The sequence below is a fragment of the Rhagoletis zephyria genome, unplaced genomic scaffold (assembly GCF_001687245.7).
Source record: "Rhagoletis zephyria isolate East Lansing unplaced genomic scaffold, Rhagoletis_zephyria_1.1 Rzeph_scaffold_00264, whole genome shotgun sequence".
In the NCBI taxonomy this organism is placed as follows: domain Eukaryota; kingdom Metazoa; phylum Arthropoda; class Insecta; order Diptera; family Tephritidae; genus Rhagoletis; species Rhagoletis zephyria.
This window is the reverse complement of record NW_016157348.1, coordinates 178758-187203: the sequence shown is the minus strand read 5'-3', so window position 1 is coordinate 187203 and position 8446 is coordinate 178758. Positions and strand designations below refer to the sequence as shown.

The following is an 8446-nucleotide window of genomic DNA, read 5'->3' as shown; positions in this document are numbered from 1 at the left end:
TTACAAACTAATTTTAGTATAACAAAGTGCAAGCTTGAAGGTGCTAAAAAATCGCATTGATTTTTGGCAATTTTTTTTCAGTCAGGTTCTTCCGTACAAAGTATGTTCGACAATTATTTTTTGTATGGAGAAAATGAGCAACACCTTCTACTAAAAAAATTTCTAAAAATCAACGCAATTTTTTAGATACTTCAAACTTGCACTTTGTTATATTAAAATTAGTTGGGCTATAAAACTACATACTAGAAACTAGAAAATCTGAATAAGAAGTTGCAAATTAGTATGCAAATTTATTGAATTTTCCAGAGTTTTGCACAAAGTTTAGAGATTTTGTTTTTATGTTTTTTCGTGAAGTACGAACTATAGTTTTATTAAAAAATATTGAAAATAAATTAGAATAAAAAACTTTGCATATATTGCGAAAAATTCTCTGTGCCAATACTTTTGTCCGGCACTGTATATGTATATCGGTAACCGTTCTACCAATTTGTACCAAACTCGGTATTTTTATTGTGCTTGCCACATAAAAGCAAAACGATGAAAATTATTGAAATCGGACTAAAATTACGGCCGCTTTTCATATAACGGTAAATTTCAGAAATGCTTGAAACTGCAATATTTCGAAATTTAAGGACGCTAATTTACTCAAAATTGATACACCCCGGCTTACCATCTAGCGGTAGGTTTCGGAAAGGTGAAAAAACATATATTTAATACTTGCGTCGGGTATTTAATGTTCGGCTCCGCCCGAACTTAGACTTTCTTACTTGTTAATACTGTTTAAGTTATCTCAATCGAAAGATCAGGTCTTTTAACATAGAAATGATTAATAAAAAAAAAGAACTTTTTTGTTTTCCCGGATTATAAAGTGTTTTACAGCGCGCTAATCCAGTCACGTGCTCCGTCGTGACAAGTCGGTTCTGTTCGCTTGCATGAATTGAAACACAATAGATACCGTGATAACATATTTTTACAATATTGTCATTTAAACTCGCTATATCTCAGACTTATCGATCGATTTGAAATTTTCACACAATAAACTACAAATTATTCCAAAGAATTTAAGTTATCAACACTTCTTAATACTATTACAAACAAAACCAAAGGCTTTCAAACCTTTTTATGAGAACTGAGAGAGTGTTTTTTTCAAAGGCAAAAACTGTGTTATAAGTTTGAATTATATATTTTTTTGTTTTAATATGGTAATGTAGATGGATATCTAGGAAGGCTTGCGCAAGTTTCATATTAAAACATCTATTAGTTCCAAAGTTATAACAATATTAGGGTGACGCGTACGGTTAGCGGTTTAACGCGTTCTAAAACGCTTTATAACCCCGAAAAATAAAAAAGCCACATCTGCTAATGATTTATATGTAAAAAAATACCTGATCCTGATTGAGATGACTAAAAAAATCAAAACTGACCATCATTGAGAAAAATTACAAATAAATTTTCGTTTCGAATTTTAACCATTGGGAAAAATTGGAAAGCACAGTCCATTGGATAGCCCGTACAAAAATCCATAGGAATCATAGTCTTTGGTTTTTCCCCATTTTCCGTCTGCTTCCCAGCTAGTCGAAAATTAGCTTGTTCTGCACCGCTCAGCGTGTGGACTTAACTCAAAAACTAATGGAGAGCTTTCACTCGTATTTTCGCACCCTTACATTGCATATGGGCGAATCCGAGAAATAGTCAACCGAAATTTGAAAAAAATACATGCGATTCAAATTCTCGCGTTTTTATTTGAGAAATCTGATTTGCCCCTCTTAGTCCTTGAAACAAAGCTCCAAATAACCTTTTTTTCGGAAAAAAAGTCAAAAGAAGCGTCCGAACGTAATGTCCACAACGCTAGGATTAGCCCATATATGGTCATATTATAGAAAACTCGCTAGGCGGCGCAGGAGTCGAGTTATTTATAAAAGTCGTATTTATGAACCGATTTCGTTCAAATTCAAAATATATGCTACCTGCATGATATGCTAGGTGGCGCGGGAGTCAAGATATTTAGAAAATCCGTATTTGTTATACGATCTGGTTGAAATTCATACTACGTAGAAGGCGCAGCAGTCTAAATATTTAGAAACTCCGCATGTCAGGCATGCTTTTATGTTATAATATTCAGATAGCTAAATGCATACATGGCGCCGCTGTGGTGTAGTGGTAAGCAGTGCGCGCTTCCACTCCGCAGCGCCTGGGTTCATGCCCGTGTCAAAAAAACTTCTTCAAAAATTAGAAAAAAGGTCTTTTCTTAACAGCGGTCGCCTCTCGGCAGGCAATGGCAAACCTCCGAGTGTAAGAACAGCTTCTCATAAAAATACAATCGCCGTTCGTTTATATACATCAAATTCCCCTGAACCGATTTTTTGCTCAGCAATTGCTTCGAGAAACTGACACATGCCGCATCGTCCGTTATTTGGTCAATTATTCTTTTGATGGAATCATAGTTTTCGGTCTAATACACGGCTGCAGTTAGCCATGAGCCCCATCGAGTTATCACCTGTATAAATTTATAAACAATTATAATAAAAATTAACAACAATAGCAATTTATCTTGACATACCGGCTTAGAAGGCAGAGGTAGATTGGGTTCCATTTCTATGAAAACTGCCACCCTGGATGCGCTTTTCAAGAAAACTTTTTTTAAGTCTGAAATTAAGCCATCAACATCGGAGTAATTCGAGCGTATAGATTCACAGACCCGGTGTACGCCATGTGACGCAGGTGATATGAATCATATTGGGATAAAACAGCTTCAATGATGACGCAGCACTTTTCTTCATGTAAGGTGCTGCATCAGTCACAAATATTAACAGTTTTCACGTTGGAGTCCTATTGGGCATAAAATGTGCATAGAATCGTCAAACACTGTTGCGATTGTTGATGAGAAGGTGAACTCATCCACCGTCAAGAGATAGCCGCGTCCGCTTTCACGCAACGGTCCAACAATAAAGTTGGTTACACTGCGGCCTGCCTTATCTGTAGTTTCATCGATGGGCACAAAGATGGGGCTTTCTAACGGACTCGTAACAACCCTGCGTTTTTCTAAACATACTAATTTTTCGTAGCGCTATTTTCGAATATGGGCATGTGTATATTTTTTAATCTTCAAAAAAAAATTTAAATGCTATAATCACTTTTTTAAAGGTAGAAAAGGCAAATATCTTAAAAAAGGCAAAAAAGGCAACATCAAACCTGTATATGTGGAATCAGGGAAAGTTAAATCGTGGATATTCTTAATCGAATATACTCTATCTCTCTAGCAGAAAAAAAGGTTATTTCCATAAAATCCGTTCCCTGGTGATGAGTGATGAATGCTAATCCACAATAAGGTTGAGTAGATATGCAACTTCCGTCTCTTAGATCGCAGCTATAAATATTCTGTACCGGTTCATAAAGCATTTATCTCCTCGATTTTGCTTGGGGTATAGGGATGTTGGATTCATATTTATGTTACTCAAGTGAGCTCCGTGGAGACTACTTGGGTGTTTTCGGGCACCGTCGGCGCAAATTATGGGTTGCCGTGAAGGCAGTATGTAGTTCTAAAGAGGATTAGATCGCCGAAACAACAGTCCTCTGGACCATATCTTCAAAAACACTATACGAATACGACAAAATCAAACTTGTTGGCTCGGTATTGAGTAAAACCAAATGCAAGTGATAGGTTAAGATGTCAATAATACGACGATAATGTTTTTTTCGAGTTTAGCTCAAATAAGGCAGATATCCTTAATTGAATCCCTGCACACAATTTAATGTTTAATTAGTTTTAGTTCTTGAAAAATGCATTTTTTTAGTACATATTTTGCATTATATTGGCTCTTGACGGAAAACTTTACAAATCTGCAAATCTGTACATATTTCTCTAGTTGGTACTTTTAATTTCGTAAATTTGTTAGGTGGCAGTTTTACACAAACAAAATACACGTAAAACTCTTTATGACGAAGTACGGAGGTTACTGTGAACACGGCTATCATTTATTTTCGATGTAGTGCGAAATCTATTGGCAAACATAAGTGTTGGTTTTTCATGTTTCCGGACCACTCTGTAAACCATTACAAGGCAATTTTAGTAACAATATGAAGGATTAGTTTTTTGATTTTGGCCGTTTTATTATAATTAATTCGTTAATTTTGAGCTCCAGGCCGGTTATTAAATAAAACATTGATTTTAGTACTTTTATTTATTACATTTATTGATGTCGATATTTCGCCTTCAAGAAAAATCAAGGATTTAAAAAAATAAAGGAAATTGCGACCTTTTTTGATTTGAGTAAAAAAAAAGTGTTTTACAAAATGAATATACTCCAAGCGAACTGGTCGCTTTTAAGCATGCTCCAATTACTTCTGTGGATGTAGAACGTTCGTTTTCTATGTATAAGAGCTTTTTACGACCGAACCAGGAAAATTTTCTTTTCGAGAATATGATAAAATATTTCATTGTGGACGCTAATGAGTAGCTAACTAAAGATTGAGTTAAATTATGTGATATAGTATTTTAAGACTGAATTTTTCAACATATATACATTCGTGTATTGAAATGTACGTATTTGCTAAAAGGGGTATTCCATCGTCACGGGTGGGACATTTGTGTGCATCCATATGCATATGCAAGTGTGTGCACCAATCCATTAATATCGTTGAATTATTTTAATATCCATTGCAAAATTTTATACAGACAAGAAAAAAAAAAAAATTAAAAACTTTTTACTATGCGTGGTTTTATAAATGGACTAAAAAGTAACTTTTGGTTTTGAAATTTTAGCAAAAGTCATTATAAACAATTTATCAGATTGAAAATGAAAAGCGTGGGGTGCCTATATTGGCAGTAAGAGTAAGACCGTCCGAAAACATTGCAGTAGGGGTATTCCATAGTCACGGGTGGGACACTTGTACAGAAAAAATAGTTTTTCTTTTTTAAATTTAAGTATAAAGTACTTAGCAATATTACATTTCGATAAAGCTACACCTAGTTCACTGATATACTAGTTATTACCAAATACGAAAAATATTCCAACTTGATTTATATGGAAAAATTCTCAGCTATTTCTTTTGTCACGGGTAGGACAAAGAAAAGACACTGCTTTTTGGAGAACATATATTTTACGGAAAGTCTGTGAAGTTACTTAACATTTCTATCTGAATTAGATGTTTTACTATACAGAAAAGAACAAACAGTCCAAGCAAAGCGCAAACCATAACAAGAATTAGTTGTTTATTATTAAAAAGTTCAAAACTCTCCTGTCACGGGTGGGACAACTTTTGTCACGGGTGGAACACGTACGATTTTCTTCATCAAATGGAGCTTCTAGTGAGATCCATATCAAAGGGCTTAAGTATGATAAATGTTAGAGGCCAAATACAAGATCAATTGACCGACTTTTATCACAGTAGAGTTATTGTAAGACGCACGATATATTGCTGCCTTCAGGATCTATTTTAGGGGGCAATAGAAAGCTAAAAGTCGCCAGATTGATGTATTAAAATGCGTGGAAGAATGAATTATTTGCACTTCTGCACGGTGCATTTGATCAAAAATGCAATTTCGAATGTGCCTTAATGATTTTCAAGTTTGGTTAGACTAGCTATGTATGTCTGGCTAACACTAACTACAGGTTAAACATGGATATCGACTCCTGTTATCACGTCGATAGCGATGTCTAACCTGCTGTTAGTGTTAACCAGACATTGAGTAACCGGCCCTAAGAGTGGCTGGAGTTGAGTTATTATTGGAAAACTGATTTCATGGACAAATCAGGCTCAAATTTAGCTATTCTTTAGTGGAACCATAGAACGTTAGAAAAGATCTTGTGTATCGATGTCTAATCCGAAAAGTTATCTGCATTGGAATACTTGTACGCAGATACATATATCTTTGTCACTTAAAGGCTATTTATTGGATTGAATTTATAAGTTAGGCGAACGTCTAAATTTTCTTGGTTGTAACTTTTGAGGTAATTGTTAGTATTGACTTTTGGATTGTTGTTAAGCAACCCTGTTCATAGAATTCTCTGGCGTCTCTATGCTAGTAATGTTTACCTTGACCTTTCGAGCTGACCAGGCGAAATTTTTTACTACACCGCTTAGATCATTAACAGTATTATGATGTTTAGTCAACCTGAACTTCAAAGTTTTGTGGCATTAAGCATAGGTTTAAAACGTTAACCTTGTTTTTTTATTGTGAGGCACCATTAGAAAAAATTTATAAGTGATTGTCACGGGCGGCACACGATAAAACGTTTCAAAATCTCTAAAGTAGGCACTTATAATAAAATAAATGAAATGAAATAGGGCTGCGTAGTATAAACACACTCTACTTATGAAATTATAGAAAAATCCCTAAGGTAGTAACCAGAGAGCTGCATGGATACACTCAAATTACATTTTTAGTCACTCGCTTTCTTTTCCCATCTGCACACACTCGCACTCATTTATTTCCAAACATAACGTGCGATAGCATTGAAAAAACATTGTCGGTTGAGTGAGTAATTCACACTATCCAAGTGCTCGATTCAAATAACAAGTGCTTGATTTGAAAAACAAGTGCATGGCATAACTGCTGTAATGAAAGTATCAAAGAAAAAACATTTGTAAAGACAATTTTTGTTAATTTTATTGGTTTCCTAACTGCATATTATAATGCAAAAATATCAACTGATTAAGGGCATCATCATTTGACAAAAGGTGGCATATTTTGTCAGAAATAACATTTCCAGCAGAAGAAAAAACCCTTTCTGACGATGCGCTAGTTGAAGGAGTGGCTATTACTCTACGACTGAGTTTATACAGCAGCGGTATTTCGCATTTGTGTACCTCCCACCAATTAATTATATCGAAGTCCGTATGAAAATATACCTCAATATTTTCATATCGCCGCAGCTCTGCAGTAGCTTTATCAGTTCTGCTCACAAATGTAGGTTGTTTAAGAAGACCTGAAAACAGCTCAGAGTTGTCTGAAGGTAGCAAAGGTGTATCCGTAATTTGTGGTTCCATTGCACTGTCAGAATTCTCAATTAACGTTCTCATCATTTGTAAACATTTCTCTTTTGTGTACCTTTGCTCAGATTCGGTAAAGTTCTTGAGCTCTTTTGCTGGCGGGTATAAAAAAAACAAAATTTTGTACAAATCTGTTAGTTTTCAACAGCAACTGTTTTAAAATAATAAAGCAATTTATTTTTCAAGTCCCTTATAAAGCCGATGTCTTCTGAGGTAACATTGCACTTCTTTTGTAGACTAATTTTATAAATGTACGTCAGGTGCATAAGTAAATAATTTAGTAAAACTAATATATTTAAAAAAATACTTCATCAATATCCATTTTTTTCAAAATTGTCGTATTCTCTACTAATTGTTTGAAGCCAATGGGTGTCATTCGATTGCTCGACTTGCTTTTCATAACAGCATTTTTCACTCGCTTGACTTGATTTGGAAAGAGTATATCAATGCCATATTTGAAATCAAATGAGTACACTGCAGCTAAACATTGATTTCAAAACTAACTATAAATCTCACTGTTTGTACGGTGTTTCTCACTAACCTTATAGAGTTCACAGAAATGAGTTCATACTGTTTAGATGGAAGTGAGTAAACTCATGCTGTTGTCTGGTAGTAACCATGGTGGAATAAACAAGGTGATGTCAGTTACATAACCTCACTTTTTTGGTAGCCCCATTTCGGCAATGCATATAAATGTAGTAAAAAAAGGGGAACATTTTAGGACCATTTTAATGCCCTTTTGAATACTATTTTTAAAAAGTATGTATTAAAGAATTATTTTACCAAAACAACGTTAAAGATAATAAACAATAGTTGTGTTACGTTTACCCATTTCTAGTAATATCCAGAAAAATTGGTACGAATTTTCATGTATTGGCGTTTTCGTACGCAAAAACTTATTGAGAGAGCGAAACAGCTGAAGTTCAAAGTTTTTACTGAATTTTTAATGGATTAATTTTTACTTGTAACTAGTAATATGGAAACTATTTTTGGGTTTTTATTATTGAAATTAACCAAATAAACCAATTTAAATATAAAATATATTGTTTTATTAGGAATTTGCTGCGAATAAAGAACCAATTAATCAGCTGTTCATGAAACTTGATAATTATTACTGGATTTGCGTTCACGTACTTTTTTGGATACTTTTTCTTTGAGTGCGAATTCGCAGAAATTAAGTTACTGGAGACTTGCTGGCGAGTTACTGAATAACTTTTTAAACAAACACAACTACTCTTAGTAAGTTTTTTCTTCTTTTTAAAATACCGATTATTTATGAATTATAAAAAGATTTTCGTAATTTTATTTGTAAAGCACTTGTATTGCAGCCTCTAGTAGGTGAACAGGCACAACTTCCAAAACCTATTAAACAAGAAACGCACTTTTACTGACCATTTTATTAACAACCTGGCCAATTGAATAAACTCACCTGGAACTTGCAGCCAAAAATCGC

The 8446-nt window shown here is 34.3% G+C and overlaps 1 long non-coding RNA gene across 1 annotated transcript in view; it reads left to right on the top strand.

Annotated features, from left to right (window-relative positions):
- LOC108358511 (uncharacterized) overlaps positions 1–3291 on the top strand; it is a 22546-nt gene extending 19255 nt beyond the window's left edge. The window contains exon 4 of the long non-coding RNA XR_001846787.1: positions 3149–3291. This is a non-coding gene — a long non-coding RNA (uncharacterized LOC108358511). The remainder of the gene's footprint in view (positions 1–3148) is intronic.
- Positions 3292–8446: the final 5155 nt, after the last annotated feature.